Here is an 18,084-nt window from a genome sequence, read left to right as displayed (position 1 = left end):
CCCAATTTATTTTTACTTTCAAGCATATGTTAATGAACTATGTTATAGACTTGTCAGTATAAAACAGTGGCATTATTCATTTCCCACAGTGCCTAGTACGTAAGTATTTTCTTCATTATATAAAAAGAGATAATATTTATAGATTAAATTTGTTCTATTTCTCAAGCACATCAATTTGTTGTTCTCTTCCCTTTTACTATTGTTTACTCTAACTTAAGCTACATTCATACTTAAAACTATGTGTATTTTAACTATAGTGATTGGGAAATGTATATATGTATATAAACTCCTTGGAACAATGCCTTCCTGGAACATAGTAAATATTCAATAAATGTTAGCTGTAATCATTATGATTTTTGTCATTAATGTTAATAACAATTTACCTTGTGATTATGAATTCTAATTATATCATAGCCAGGAAATTCCTACAGCTTGCTAGATGGATTTACATAGTGCTTGAGTTTTACAATGCAGGATCCCAAATTCAAACAATTAATGAAAAAAAAGTAGAATACCTGTGATTAGATCTCTTTAATACACATCACAGGCACATCTGATTTTGTACTTAGAACATTTTTATAATCACTAGTGAAAGAGTTGTTTAACACTAATTTTGTTTAAAAGAATATAGACCAGTGATGGCGAACCTATGAAACACGTGTCAGAGGTGACACGCGAACTCATTTTTTTTGGTTGATTTTTCATTGTTAAATGGCATTTAAATATATAAAATAAATATCAAAAATATAAATCTTTGTTTTACTATGGTTACAAATATCAAAAAATTTCTATATGTGACACGGCACCAGAGTTAAGTTAGGGTTTTTCAAAATGCTGACACGCCAAGCTCAAAAGGTTCGCCATCACTGATATAGACAGTATCTCAGCTTGGGGAGGGGGGTGTTCAAGAAATCTGGGACAAGGTTCCCACGGAATCCACTTTAAAGTACATACAAGAAAAGTCTACTATGTTCAGAGTTCCCTCTCACCTCATTCTTCATGTGTATTCTGGATTAATCTCTCTGAAATGTTGACATTCCTCAGCTTAAAACTTTTAAAGGCGCCCATTGCCCAAAGGATAAGGTAAGAGCTTTCCTCTTGCCTGGTCTTGCTTCATGGCTTTGCCAGGATGTATGCCTACTGCTCCTGTCATCCACCCCAAACACAATAAGGCTATTCTGCCACCAACACCGCCCATCAAGATCATTATCTTTCTTTCAAGGCTGAGCACAAATGTTGTCCCATCCAGAGCTCTTCTGATCTCCCCTGGAAAGAAGTGAGGTCTGTTTCTCCAGTTTTCTGTAGACCATTCCCCTCATACCATTCGTGGCCCTCATCTTAGGTTGCCAATGGCTATTAATTGTACACTGTTTCCCCTTGTTGTACTGTACTCTCTCCAATAGTGGGAATATGTTGTCTTCTGACCTCTGAATCCTCCATATGCCTAATTAAGAATATTTATACCAAGAACATTATTATGGAAGGAAATTTAACAAGAAACCCACATAGGAATCATGACATAATTCTTTTACGTTCCAAGAATGGTCTCTCTTGGACTCATGTCTGGCTTAGTTTAACATTTTTATATATAGCATTTGAAAGAAGAGGTGCACATTAAAACACCCACATCTATGTGTAACACTCTTTAATCACACTGAGCTGATAAGGTTGAGCTATGGGGAAATGGATCCAAAGGTGACAAATTATCCTCTACATCCATAAAAGCAAGCCTAACATAGCCCACTAAACTCTCAGTTATAAACCGGAACAATGTCTGAGAGTCACTTTGGACTATCTGAAAGGAAGCAGCCCAACAGGAACCAACAATAAATAGTGAGCATAGAGAGTTATTTAATGGAAGTTAAAAAACAAAAACAAAAAACTAATCTTGCCCTAACGGTTTTGGCTCAGTGGATAGAGCATCGGCCTGCGGACTGAAAGGTCCCAGGTTCAATTCCAGTCAAGGGCATGTACCTTGGTTTCGGGCACATCCCCAGTAGGAGGTGTGCAGGAGGCAGTTGATGGATGTTTCTCTCTCATCAATGTTTCTAACTCTCTATTCCTCTCCCTTCCTCTCTGTAAAAAATCAAAAAAAATATTTAAAAAACAAAACAAACAAAAAAAGCTAATCTTACTATGTACAAAATTCAAGTGCATCTAAGTTTTTCTAGGAAGATGTCATTATTGCCCTTCCAAACCAGCAAAACGGAGAACTAAACTGATTCAAAGAGCAGAGATATTTCCATGAGAGTATAATTTTAAAATCAGGATTCTTTGGTCTGGAAAAATATTAATTTGAAGGACATATATTTAAAGTTTATAAAATGGTTACCAAACTTATTCCTCAAATTATGGAAACCTAAGAACAGAGAAAACATTTGCAATATGTATTTTTTGAAGCAAACAAAAAGCCAGTAGCACTTCACAAATGTGTGTGGATCGCATTACTCTCAAGTCTTAAAGTCAGAAATAGGTCCAAAAATGGCCAAAGCACACTCACAGATGATTGATTCACTGGTTAGTTAAGAGAAATTTGGAGCATTTAGTTGACCTCAGCCAATTGACTAATGTTCTGAAAAGTCCTTCCCTTATTTCCAAATGTAGGGACAAAACCATGTTTAGAAAATCCTTTGGTCTAACTCGATATAAACTTTCATATATTCTGATTATAAGTGGAAGCCCACTAGGTATTTCTCTTTATAAGAGAAAGGAAAGGAGGAAAATGTATCTGTATTAAAGACTTTAAACTACAAGTTTCAGGCCAGAGTTAGGGGGAAGCAAACATTTCATCTTATAAATCATATTTCAGATAACCTTTAATTTTTTGAGGTACTCTAACAGTCATTCAAATATCATGCTGCAAATCCTTCATAAGTCATGTCGACAGTCTTTTTTGTTGTTGTTAGATAACAGGTCAACTTTCTGTCAAGCAGCTCAAACTTCTCCAGAAACGTGCTTAACAAATTCCCAAATTTTAGACAACAGACTAGAAAACAGAGGCAAAAACAGCTGGAGTCACTGGCTCCAGAGACCTAAATTGAGCTCAAATCTTCCTTTCGGTATTGTCATGCAATAAAGCTATGCTTTATTTTGGTGTCGCTGTACAGTAGTTTTCAAAATTATAAAGTCAAACATCTCTGGGAAACTTACAGGTAAAAATTACTGTGGGAAAACCCAAAATATGTATTAAAATATATGTTTATATTACTTAAGGATAGCACTATAAATCAATCTCTTAAATATTTCCACTTAGCATAAAGAAGTAATTGCTTCAGTTGTGTATCATTCCCTCTTCTTGTTGCCGTCAAGGCCAAAGTTTCAACCCTTCTGGCCTATTACTATTAAATTGGCCTAATCTACCTTCAACAAAACATGGATGTGGACTTAAAACACGGTCTGTGTTTGGTTTCATTTTAATCTATGACATTCTGTTGTCTCTTTGCATTTGTTCTTTTAAGTAAATGTCTGAAATAGGAAACCAGGAAGCGCATTTTGTGTTAATTTCTTGTGTAAAGTTAATTTCCAAACAAATAAAATTCACTTTGTAAAAAATTTAAACACAATCTCCCTTATTTACATAAGCTTACATAAAAGTCCAAAGAGCTGAGTGCTTAGGCTCAGTTGCAAACAAAATAGAAGTATTACATTCTTTGACAGTCAAAGAAATAATTCTAATTCAGTGATCTCTTTATTATTGTTATCTTTAGTTTCCATGGGGGTTTATGTGAATAGAATAAAATAAAATTTAAGAAAACCCTGCATGCACTTAGATAGAATTACAAATGAATGTTCTCTATTCCTGTTTATGCTAAGAGTTCCAAGAATGACTATCATGTGAGTATAATGGCCGTCTTTTAGCAGTGCTGACATAAAAGGGCCGTTCAACTGTGTTGTTTAATTGTATATATTCCAATGCTAGGCAACTCTCCAAATCTTATTGTAAACATTGTATAAGGCCTGTAAGTTCAGCAAAATAATGGAGTTCAGGCTTTTTATAGTTAACGCCAAGTGACAGTTGACTTCTCTTTCGGAGTTTCTATGTTGTTTGTCATGAGTAGTGCAGGCTGCTTTGTCACATAAAACAAGTTGACATTTGGAAACTCAGTCTAATGCTGTGCTCTAAGGGTGTCATTTCCCCCCCATGAACACTGACTTGGAGCAGTGTTTTGTTTCCAGGTCTACAGATAAAGGTAATCTGGTGTGTTAAGGTTGGAAATACATAAAATATAATCAATAACTCTACTGAACAAGTAGTAGGAATACTGATTATAATGTGAGAGCAACAGAGAGATTTTGTTAATTTGATGGGAATAATTATTTAAAAGTATTTCTAGGCAAAAATGTATGTGTTTGTACACTTGAAGTAGACATGGTCTCTGTGCGATGATGGAGGAGGAAGGAAAGGCAGAGAAACACCGAATAAAATGTAGTACATTCCGACCATGAGTTCTATAAGTATGAGGCTCATTTACTGTTCAATGGACATTGTTTATACATTCCAGACTTCCATCTTATAATTGCTCCAGGATTTGTAAAAAGGAAATCTCAGCAGGATGGCAAAATTTATTCAAAGCAATCGCTACACATAATTGGTATAAAATACCAGAACAGTCTGCTTTGAAAATGCTTTTCTCAGCAATACAGACTCCCACCCCTTCAACTCTCTTTCTATATTCAAATAAAGTCTGGCTTCTCTCTTCCATTACTTGAATCTTTCCTTCCCCTGCCCAGATAAGATTATGTTTTAAAAGATCCTATGAATTTTCAACACAAATTATGTGAGAAACTTTTTTGATGCCCATTTGGTTTTATTGGTGTTTACCTGGTTACTACGGCAACAGGTAAGCAGAAGGAACTCATGTTGTGGAAGAAAGCTGGTTTTATCTAATTATTTTCACAAAACTATGAGTTAATTATATGTTTAAGCACACATAAAAGTTAAAATTCCATTGTTGTGTTAGTATCTCAAGAACTCAATTAAATGAACAAAAGAAAGAAAGCTTAAGTCTGGATAAAATATACAAACTTGAAAAATACCTTAAAGGAAAATGAGTCACAAAGTGTGGCATATCCCATACACTATAACCACAACCTTCCTTCATCAGACCATATCACTGTCCTATAGCTTTGGTTGGGCTTTGACAAAATTCCATCAAAAGTGAAATGCAAAGAAGAAAAATAACTGCATCTTTCTATTTAAAAATAGCTGCATTTTTCATTTAAAGAGTTATTTTAACAAGTCCTGTTTGTGTACTGATGAACAAGCTTACAGTAGCTTGTTTAATACCACTTTAAAATGCCATTTATAGGATTTTAGTAGATATTGCTTTACTGATACGAATAAGAATTTATGGATGATTTTATTGTTCTTGGAAGAGAAAAAAATTCCACAAAACTGGAAACATCACCTCTCAATATAAAGAAATTAATAAATGTTCATAAATGGTTCAACAATATGAATGGACTAATGCCACAAAATTGTACACTTAAAATATTTCAAATAGTACATTCTAAGTTTTGTATATGTTACCACAATATACAAAACAAAAGCATTCTTGAGTTTGTACAAGAGCCATTTAAAAAATTTGTCAAAATGAACTTATAACTTGTTCCTTTTAAAAGGCACAGTCTCATATGTAATTGTTATGTCCTATTACATACAGATCAAACAAAGCACAATGTGAAAAGGGTAGGCAAAAAGTACACTAGAGTAGAATAAGAATAATCAGAAAACAAATATGAACTTACTGCCCCGAAAAGTATTTTCAGTTGCATTACAAGTAATATGTCATATTTATGATATGATAATCTGTCTGTCCTTATGGAATAATTATGAATTCCAAGTGAATGTTTTTTTCTGTTTCTGAACTTAACAAAGATTTCTGAAGACAGCTAATAGGAAGAAAAAGCATTATGAAAAGGGCCAAGAGAAGTCTCAGATTTGTTCATAAAACTGAATAAATATAATACATACATATACAATAAAGCTAAGAAAATAAAAAGTATAAAATGAAGTCACTAAATATCAGTCTTGAAGAGAAAATATATATGCCTTTAATATATCGCCAGATATATATTTTTGTCTAGCTGTGTACAGTAGATTTCCTATCTTCATTCTTTTAATAACTTCTTTGTAACCAACTGATTATGCATAAAACAACTAGTGTGGTAATTAAGGGTCAAATATCCAGAATAACTACAGCAAAGAAATAAATGTATTGTTTTTTTAATTGAAGTAGACTTTTTAATGATGAGAAACCACAATGCTCTACTTTTAAATATAAGTCAGTCTAAACAAATACAACCTACATTTGTAAAGCATATATAACTATATATATAGAGAGAGAGAGTAGCCTAAGAAACTGTTATGGCAGAACAACCAGAATGACTGGTCGCTATGATGCGCACTGACCACCAGGGGGCAGATGCTCAATGCAGGAGCTGCCCCCTGGTGGTCAGTGTGCTCCCACAAGGGGAGCAGTTGCTCAGCCAGAAGCCGGGCTCATGGCTGGCGAGTGCAGCAGCAGTGGCAGGAGCCTCTCCCACCTCCACAGCAGGGCTAAGGAGCAGCAAGCAGAGCAGTAAGGAGTGAGCAGGTGGACATCCCCCTGAAGGGTCCTGGACTGTGAGAGAGCGCAGGCCGGGCTGAGGGACACCCCCCCACACCAGTGCACGAATTTCATGCACCGGGCCTCTAGTATAACATAAAAGGGTTCCTGTATCTTTTGCTTTACTTTCATTAGCCTAGCCTTAAAGACCTGGTTCATCTGAGCTGCTTTTGATTTCTATTCTGGTCACCAGTATTTGCCCCATACCTATATATAGAGGCTAGCAATCTGAAAATCTGAAAATACAAGATCCAAATTCTTACTCCAGAAAAGATTTCATACAAAAATTAAATCACGGAGCATATATTTACTGAACAATTAACCATAGCTGCACTGTCCAATATGACAGCCACTGGCCTCATGTAGGTAAAATTTTTAAATTCAATTCCTCAGTTGCAATAGCCAAATTTCAAATGCTTAATAGCCCCCATGGGGCCAGTGGCCACCACACCCCTAACTGCCCTCCCTTGTAGACCATTTCCATCATCACAGAAAGTTCTGCTGGACAGAGCTGCACTATAGGATTGCTCTATAGAGAGAGCATGCTTCCGAAATTTACTTGAAATGAAGTGCTGCTTTGGATTACTTTATGCTACCTCAAAGTACTTAAGGTCAACATTTGATTGGTTGCTTTCAGTATCTATGTATTATGTAAAGGGAGATACAACTCCAGTACCAGCTAATTTTCTTACAAAGTTATCTAATATCTATAGCAACAGGCCTGGAAAAACCCTTTAGCAGGTCCTCACTAAATACTATTTAGTTCATTCAAGTAATAATGCAGAATTTTAAGAAGGCAGTAAGTAGCACTGTTAATTAAATGAAGCAAAACCATCCATTAAGATAAGTAGTAAGCAGCTCTAAATTTTTTCAACCAATATTTACTGAGCCCCATACCTGTCTGCCTGTCCTCCCCTCCCCACCCTATTCTGTGCCCTGAGAAGCTGACCCATAATGCCTTGCATCAAAGGCATCCTCCTCCCTCTAGCTTCCTATAGGTTCCAATTGGAGGCACTGGCAGGAGATTCCAAGGTACTAGGAAAGTCAGGAATGTCTGCTCAACATGGGCTGACCTTGGTCCTCAGCTGAAGGTCAAGCTCCTCTCAGGCAGCCCTCTTTACAAAGCAGGTTACACCGCTATAGGTTCTTGTCACTGTCCCAACCCCTAACCCTAGACCCTACTTTAGTGAAGGTGCCCATCTTTTACTGGCCTCAGAATATGTCATTATCCCTTCTTGGTTTCCTAAGTCCTGCCAACATATTTGTAAATATTCTTATTTATTAAACATTCCCTAAATACCAAATTTAAGTATGCCATGTTTCCTGTCTGAACCCAGACAAATATAATCACATATGCTTTCAGACACAAGTCTAGGCCCTTTGAGAACGCCAGCTAATCCTAGAAATATAGCCCTTTTAAAAAAGTTAATTGTTTTTCAATAATAATGCCCCATCCAGATGATATTCAAAAAGTTACACTAATAGAGTAGAAATGTTCATTTTAATGGGCCCCCATTTCTGCACAATTCTATTTACTGTATTTAACTTAAGGCAGTCATCAAATATTTCGGTTTTGTACATCATAAAATGCTTATATGAAAATGATAAATTAGCCTAACAGCACTAATAGCCTGCCAGACATGAACTCAGAGTCTAATTGTAAAGCCAGAGATTAAGAAAATAAGAAAATTATTTAGGTAGTTTAACCCATTTTTATCCTAATCATGTATATATTTTTCAAAAATATGTTTGTATTCATTTCAGACAGAGGAAGGGAGAGGGAAAGAGAGATAGAAACATCAATGATGATAGAGAATCATGGATGGGCTGCCTCCTGCACACCCCCTACTGGGGATTGAGCCCACAACCCAGGCATGTTCCCAGACCAGGAGTGGAACTGTGACCTCCTGGTTCATGGGTTGACACTCAACCACTGAGCCACACCCGCTGGGCTCATGTGTGTATTTTAAGCAGAAGCATTAATTTCTAAAAAAAATTCTGGCTTCATATTTCTCTTTATCATGTTAGAATACAAAAGATATTAATGCAGTTTAATAAACATGTATTAAGTACCTACAATATGCAAAGCATTATAATAGGCACAAAAGTGAACAAGATACATTTCTTGAGAATCTTATATTCTTATAAAGGGGACCACAGGAATACAAATTACAGTTAACAAAATACTAATTAAACTGTTACTGAATATACTTACAATTTCATGGGTGCTTTTTTCCCCCTGATATCTTTTTTTTTTTTTTAGTCTTTTCCCCCAACAGGTAAATTATATTAGATTATAATGTAAATTTGTTATACGGTTTAGTCTAAATGAAATGTCACTTAGTGAAAGTTTAAGTATAATAAGAAAAGGAAAAATCAAATTAGTAAACGCTCGTGTCTCCATTTCTTAAACATCCTAAAAATGGAATTTTATAAGCTGCCTAACAGTGAGCATATAACCAACACAGAATTTGATATAGCTCCCTCAATTTGCCTGTATATTCTTAAAAATGTGGGTAAATTGTGCTCAACAGCTTCACAATATGTTGAGGAGGTTAGATTAAAGGTTCTAAAGCCAGAGACTTGTCGTTTAGGAAGTCAGCTTGGATCAGAAATTCCATTTCTTGGGATAATAATTATTCATGTGCTTATTTAAATCCTAGCTTCCTTTTAGACTTTATGTCACCCTGAATACATACCTTTTTAAATTAGACTAATAATGCACATGACTTCTAAGGTGTCAAGCATGCCCATCTTTCACTGTTGAATCTTAAATAAATACAGGAAATCCTAATACAAGGCTGCTGCTGTGTTTTAGGAGAGTAATTTACCCACAAACATTAATAGCTAAATGTTTTGGATCATCATTTGTTTAAGATGATTCACTGGATCCCACCTGAGAGAATTTTATAGCCCAAGTAATCAAATGCTCTGTAAAAAGGCACCCTAAAATGTCTAAAAAGGCATGCCTCTCTCCCGTCTTTAAACATAGCACCACACTGGAAACGTTGCCTATAGCATGTGTCAACTAATAATGGCGACAAAGAACTCAGTTTCCTTGCAGATCACATAGGGGCCCTAACATGATCTTCAATCACTCACAGCCCTTTCTATCACTTCCTTCTATGTAGCCCACAACTTCCAAAGTTCACAGTTATGGTTACACACACTTCCAGAAGGAAAAACTAAAGGTTTGAACCAATCAGTGCAGAGGATTCTTGAGACAGTGAGGGAAACACACACACACACACACACACACACAAAGTCAGCTACCATTGTACCTTTATTCAATCATGCATTCCTAAGAAGCTGGGTATAAATCATATATAACAAAATAAACTAATCCTTTCCAACTGACTTAAGAAATCATTTCACAAACTATTTTCCTTAATATCTAATTAACCTTTAATAAGCCATGGTTCCCGATGACTTAACTTTAAATTATATTTTCTGTCAAAGGCTTAGTGACCTGTAATAATAATCTTTGAAACATGTAAATGAATTAAGGAGGCATTTTCACTGACGAATCTCTTTATAAACTGTGAGAAATCATTCTGTTTCATTTGCTTGATATATCCCAGTTTCTCCTGTATTTGATCTCCATAGTGTGTAATATATAGCCAGGCGTGCTATTTTCAGTGCACTTAATGAGTGTATGATCCCTAACAGCATGAGAGAAAAGCTATGTGCAAGTGACAACTGGGCTCGTCGAGACCACCTACTGTGTGTTTTGTTTTTCCAAGGCTCTCCAAAAACCTGATTAAACAAAGGTCCTGATGCATGATCGTATGGTGAGATGATGAGTACCGAAGACTGTCGACTGCGTTTAAATGTCTCATGAAAAAAAACAAGAGATACTAGAGACTAGCATGGAGTGCTTGGCATTGGAAGAAGATGGTTCCCATCTGAGTGGTGAGCGAGAGGATGGCTTCAACAAACAAAAAGGTGTTTAATCAGAGAGTCTCTAACAGGTTTCAGCAGGTGGTGATGGCAGGATAAAGTTAGCAGGAATGAAGTAGTCTGGAGTCTATCCAGCCAGTGTGGGAAAGCTCCAGGCATGCTAAAAAATGTGAGAGGGTTTTGGCCCCAGACCCAGGGCTACAAAAACAAGACCCTTAAGAATGTGGGAAAGGAAGGATCCAGAAGAAGAACAAGACCATGGACAGATTGGAAGCCATGGAGGATGAGCAGGGCCCAACTATAATCTGAAAAGTTAGGAACATTAGAACAAATCAGACTCGGCTCTGAACACTATTCTGGCAAACCAGAAGTGCCTAGTAGTGGAAGGTAATGCAGATGTCTGGCCAGCCCTACCTGCTGGGGTGAGCTCACAGAGAGTGACCACTACTGATTCCTGACTGGACACCAGCTGGTGACGCTGGCCCCATTTCCACCCCAGTCCAACCTCTGAGATAAATTTCCTGGAATGACTGCTAAAGCTGTGTGTGGCCTCCCTTCTTTCTTCCTCTTCAGGTCACTGCGCTGACTAGCTGTGTGAGGTCAGGCCTCCACCCTTCCAATTTCTGGCCCTCCTGTCACTCCTCCCAGCTCTCTGCCTCTCTAGAGCTCGACTCTGGTTTCTTCACTTTGGATAGCTTTCCTCATCTGTAAAATGAGTAGCTTGAACCAGATTATCTTAAAGTTCCTTCAAGTTCTAACATTCTGTGATTCTTGGATGTTATAAATTCCCAGAATCCTAAAATGTAGAGTTGAAAGGAACTTCAGAAGTCGTCTATTCAACCTCCTGCTCAACCTAAGCTAACCCAGCCAGAACTAATAAGCTTTGAAAGTTCTATGTAGTTGTGTTTGGCTGGCTGAATACAGCAATAATCAAAGCTTTAAAACCTTAAAGCATGAAATATATATATATATATATATATACACACACACACACACACACACACACACACACACACTGTATATATACGATTTTTAGAACATCTAAGAAAAAGTTTGAAGGAGCTGAAGCCCATAGAGCAGCATGTTCTATTGCTTAAAAGTCCGTATCTACGCAGCATTCCCAGGCTTTGTTTTTTCACAATCCCCAGGGCATATTGAAAAAATCACAAGGGATGCCAGAAAGTTCCCCAAATACAACTAATTTTCAATTTATTAGTATGTTTGTAAATATATAAGACAGGGTGATGAGATGTCACAACATCAAATAAAGCCTCAAAAGGAGAATAAAGAGTATAAAGGAGAATCAGTCATATTTCGAGATGCATTCAAGTAAAACCAAAAAGAATGCCATCTGTTCTAAAAGGGTAAATTTTAGTTAGTAAGCTATTTTTCAAAAAAAATTTTTATCTCTGATAATAAATAGTCTCTTTTCCTCCTCTAAAGAATTATTTTCTTAACAGAGTCTATGCCAATTATCACACTACAGATCTTGAAGCAATTATAGGATATATTTAAGAAATGAGCACTTAGAACAATAATAATTATCCATGTGTTTTATGATGAACTAGTAGCCCGGTGCACAAAATTTGTGCACATTAAAAGGGAATTAATTAGTGGAGATATTTTAATATTGCTATTTGCCCTTTCTCTATAATAGAAGTGTGAGAGATGAAAGGAAATTAGTAAAATGTATATGAAAATAATACATAAATTTATTAATAAATAAACAGTAACAAAAGGATATAACAACAACAGAGGCATGATATAAAAACGACAAAAACATGATTTAAAAACAACAAAAACATGACATAAAAACAACAGTGATGCAAACAATGACTGATAATATGATTAAACTTATTCTAATATCTCCCTGTACACCACATTAAGAGTGAAAACACTTTCAGAGTGCTTGACTAATTTCCCTTGTGATGAAATATTTAGAACTTTAACTGTAATGTCACATGCTCTTCAAACTTGAGAGAAAGCAACATAAAACTGACCATGTGCTAAAACAGGTTCAGGTAGGAATATGCCTACTCTGTCTAGAGTTTGTCCTTGTGATTTATTAATAGTCATCACAAAGGCTGGCATCACGGGAAACTGTCATCGAATCAATTTAAATGGGAGGCCAGTGTCAGATGGGGACAAATTAATTCTTGGAATCAGAACAACCTCTCCCTCTGCAGATCCTGTTAATACTTCAGCTTCGATAATGTTAGGTCGTAATCTTTTGATAATAAATCTGGTACTATTACAAAGATCCCATTTACTATTGAGATTTCTCAATAGCATGATGATTGCACCCACTTTCAATTTTAATTTATGACACGGCATTCCCGAAAGAGTAATACTATTAAAAAATTCGATGGGAAAATTTTCCTTTTCAGCATCATCTGTGGAATCAATGGAATCATCACTCAAATATGTGTGAAAATCTCCATCGAGTATATCCAAAATTTCTTCATTTAATATTCATTTAAAATGCTCATTTTTTGAACAAAAAATTGCACGTTTAGATATACTTTTAATATTATCTATAGATACAGTATTTCCAAAGGTAGCTTCAATAATAGATCCATTACAAATCATTTCACAGGGGATTTCAATAATATCCATTCCTAAATGAAAACTGCTATCAAGTTTGCCATCTCCATGTTTTACTAACCATCCACTATAAGCAGAATCCTCTGATCTCATATTTGTTGTAAGAGACAACTTTCTGAAACATCCCCACATTGCAGTACTTTAAACTCGTTTGTACTATGGCTGATCACATAGCATGCAGCACAACACTGAGACATTGTCGAAAATCCCCTCCAAGAAGGAGAACTTTCCAACCAAATACAACATTCAGACTCATAATTTCTCTTAGTAATCTGTCTATGGCGTTTATAGCATGACTGGATGCCATGGTGCATTCATCAATAATGAGAAGTTGGGCCTTTTTAATGGTTTTAGCAACTTCACTCTTTCTATTGAGTCTAGAAATTGAAGTTTCATTTAATGAAATTGGTAATTTATACTGGGAATGAAAGGTGCTTCCACCGAGAAGTAAATTTGCAGCAATTCCTGTAGACGCTGTGGGTAAAACAGTACCACCACAACCTCTAATATAATGTATTAAAACTTTATACAGATATGCAGGTGAATAGGATTCCTAGCTGGCAGGCCCCTGACAGCAAGCTGACCACCTGTCGATTCTGTGAGGAATGGGGCTCTCTCCTCCCTCCTGTCAGGGTCCGGGGTGCAAGTGAATGGGGTTCCTGGCTGGCAGGCCACTGACAGCAAGCTATCCAACGGCAGATTCTGTGAGGAATGGGGCTGCCTCCTCCCTACTGTCAGGGTCTGGTTTGAAGGCCGGACTCAGTACTTCCATGCTCCGCTCCGAGGGCGGGTTCCTGCCTGAAACCTCGCCCTCCGGGAAACAGCTGGGGGAGGGCGCAGCCGTTTCCAAGATGACCCCTGCAGGACTGACTTCCTTCCGGTTGGTCGAGCTTCTGGATGTGATGTAACCCTGTTATATGCAGGGTTTTTATATAAGTAGATTATTTAACAGTGGTAAATTCATAAATAAATAAGAGATATATACTTAGTTTGGATAATATTGATTCTCCCAAAATTGATGTATGGATTTAATGCCATTCCAATAATAATTCTATCAGTTTCTTAATGGAAATTGATAAACTGATTTTAAGACTTACAAAGAAATGCAAAGGACCTAGAACAGTGAAGACTACTTGGAAGAATATACACTTAATTTACTGCTATAAAAATTCAGACAATGTAGTGTTGACACAAAGATACTACATACAGAACAAAACAAAGAGTCCAGGAAAAGAAAGACCTAAATGTTGCCGCCTGATTTACAACAAAGATGACACTGAAATTCAAAGGAGAAAATGAAAATGTCTTTTCAATAAATGGTGCTGGATCAATTAGATATTCATATTGGGGGAGGGGAGGACAAACCATGACTCTATCCACACCAAACACAAAAATTAATTAGAAATGGATGGCAGACCTAAATGTAAAAGATAAGGAAAATATAAGGATATATCTTCATGACCTTAAAGTAAGTAAAGGTTTCTTAAAACAGATACAAAAAGCAATGGTCATAAAAGATGGGTATACTGTATTTCAGTAAAATTAAGAACTTCTATTTATTAAAAGACACTAATCAGACAGTGAAGAGAAAAACTGAAAATTGGAAGAAGATATTCTGATACATTTATCTGATGAAGAATTTGTATCCAGACTATATTTGAAAACCTATAAACCAATAAAAAAATCTAATATAAAAAGTGAACAAAAGGTTAACCTGTAAGTTATGTGAATTATATTCAAAAAAGCTGTTATTTAGGCACTTCACAACAGAGAATAGCCATTTGGCCAATAAATATATGAAAAAGTGCTCAGCATCACTAGTCATTAGGGAAATACATTAAGAGCTACTACCCACCAGAAGGCCTACACTTAAGAGGACTGACAATACCAAGTGGAGTGACTTGTAGAGCAATCATGCTCTGCCTGGTAATATCTGGTAATATCTACCAAAGTTGAACATACACATATCATACCAGGTCCATGACCTACCAGTTCCTCTATTATGAGTAAGTGCACATACCAAATGATATAAACACAAATAATTATAGCAATTTTACACATTATAGTCAAAATTTTTAAAAATCCAAATACCCATTAATAGAGAAGTAAATTGTGGTCTATTCTGTGATAGAATACTACATAGCATTTAAAAAAAGAACCAACATCTGCTGCACGTAACAACACAGATGAATCAAACCAATAATGATGTACTAAAGAGGCCAGACACAAAAGGAGGTATATTATCGGATTTCCTTTTTATGAATAGGCGAAATCAATCTACAAAGCTAAAAGTAAGACTGATGGTTATTTTCAGGGTGTACAAACTGAGAAGGGGCATGATGGTGTTTTCTGGTTGCTGGAAATGTTATAGAAGGACCTGGATGGCCATTATATGAGTATACCCACTTATTTAAAATGTGTGCGCTGTACTGTGTGTTCCACCTCAATAAAAATTTTAAACAAAGAAACAAGTCAATAAAAATATTCCATTGTGCTCCATGATGGCACAAATCATGTCTTATTTACATATTGCACTTTCCAGGGCCTAATACAATGCCTGCTCAGTTTGTTGAATTTAATTAAATTGGCCAGGTAGTTCCAACTACATGAGCTTAACTAGATGATTTTAGTATAATGTCTGAGTTATCAATAGTAGAACTATAGCTGTGGGCTTGCTTCCTGTAGACTCCTTTTAAATTCCCAACCCATTCCTATTTTAAATATCTGGTTCCCCCCCCCCCCCAAAAAAAAGGGAGATAGGATCATTTGCATATTGAAAAGCAGCCCTATTTGCAGGGTTTAAACAAGATTTAAATAAAAAAGGCAAAGGAAAAAGAAACAAAGAAAGGTACTGCAGTGGCGCCCTAGAAAGCAGATGTTCATTAGGGCCCAGACACAGATTACTATCACAATGTACTTATCTGAACAAGCTCTCCTCAGACCACACAGTCAAATCAAATTTTGAAGGCTCAAAGGATGTGCACTGAAGAACATCCTGTCCTGCTGAAACATGAATCTGAATTTTGTGGTAGAGACGGAGGGGTAGAAAAGAACACTGGATAATAACCCACTATCATTTTAAATCCTGTTTATATATTAAGTTATAATCTATTCTTTAACAAACAATCAACATTTAATATTTCTGCTATTAAAATTTAAATCTAAGGAACATGACCAAGAAACATTTTTTTAGTCTTTTACAAATTAAAAACACACAATACTTTTGTGATTATTTTTAGATAAAAAATAGTTTTGTGAAATATTCAAGAAACAGAAAAAGTGGTTATAATACTGTTAAAGTATGGGTGAAGAAAAAATGGAACTGTCTTACCATTTCACTATGCCCTATTTACATTCCAATCTCATTAGATGCATACATTTGTCATCAAAATACTTTGTTATGCCAATTATGTTCTCTTTTATTCAAAGTATTACATCATGCCTGCACTTCTTTAACACACTTGTACATTAATCAATAGTATTTTTATTTAAAATTTCCACATAATATTGGATAAAGAATCAGAAAGAAAATCAAATTCAAAGAGGCAACTATTATTAGGAAATTCTTAATCATAAAGTGTAGCATTAAGAGGTAGAAAGAGTTCTTTAGCAAAATAAGTCAGGCACACTTGGTTCCTAATTCAGGCTAATTGCAGTATGAGTTGTTTATATGTGACAATTGTCCTGGCAGATCCATCACTGGCACCTACACCTGTGGATGTAAGCCCAGAGTGGCACTATTCTTAGTGTGCAGGAAGAGTAATTGAGAGTATGTGTTGGGGAGAAGGGAGAAGAAGGAAGGAGTGAGGGGAGAGAGGAAAAGGGAGAGAGGAAAGAAACACTTTGCAGGCTCTTATAAATGAAATATAGGAAATGAATTTCAAGTTCTAAATAATAGACAAGTGGACTTTTTGGAATCAAACCTGTTGGAAACACAACTCACTTGTAAAATAAGGTATGCCTGACCCTTATATAGAGCCCCAGAAAAATACCATCTGTCCAGCTTTAGTAATTTTGCTCTAATACTTTCTCTGGTAGCCAAATCTTTCTGTGTTGTTATCGTTGTTTAATAAAAGTATTCAAGTGATCAAGTGGAATGAAACCTACAAAGAGACTGAGATTAGGAACCTTTTTCCTAAGACTTCCATTTTTAAAACAATGAAATTAATCAAAGCTATGCTTTGGGGGGGGCGGGGGGGGGGTAGGGGCAGAGAGGCTCTTGGGAGTATTTCAGTTAATGACCTGAAAATAAAAACTGGCAATTTTTTCTTTTTATAAATGTTTGCATTAGTCAAAAGACTGCTGGTGATAAATCCAAATTGCTATTGAGAAGACAAAGGTATTACAAATTTCTAGGAAGATTTACTTTTTCTTATAAACAAATATTTTATCTGAGACTTTATTTTATAAACTATGAAAATATGTCCTTGTTATTATACAGGTAAAAAAGGGTTTAGAGGCTCTCCGGTAGTAGAAACAGACTTCCAATTGCAATTCTCAAAATCACCATGTTTAGCCCTAGCTGGTTTGGCTCAGTGGATAGAGCTTTGGCCTGAGGACCAAAGGGTCCTGGGATCGAATTCCAATCAAGGGCCCGTACCTTGGTTGCAGGCTCCTCCCTGGCCTGGGTCCTGGTCAGAGCGCATGCAGGAGGCAACCAATGGATGTGTTTCTCTCATATTGACATTTCTCTCTGTCCTTCCCTCTCTCTTCCACTCTCTCTAAAAGATCAATGAAAAATATCCTCGAGTGAAGATTAATATAAATATAAAAATAGAAACATAAAAAAATAAAATGTGTTAAACAGGGAAAACAGTATAGTGTCATTTGAAGAGTTAAAGATAAATGTAAATTTAATCTAAAATTCATTATGGCAACTTTGGTTTTCCCTAAGACTCTCAAGTTAAGAGCATAATATTCCATGATATATCCAAATCTCCCATTCTAATGGTTACATTTTTAATGTATTAAA

The sequence above is a fragment of the Myotis lucifugus genome, unplaced genomic scaffold (genome assembly GCF_000147115.1).
Source record: "Myotis lucifugus unplaced genomic scaffold, Myoluc2.0 scaffold_5, whole genome shotgun sequence".
Taxonomy (NCBI): Eukaryota; Metazoa; Chordata; class Mammalia; order Chiroptera; family Vespertilionidae; genus Myotis; species Myotis lucifugus.
This window is presented reverse-complemented; position numbering follows the sequence as displayed.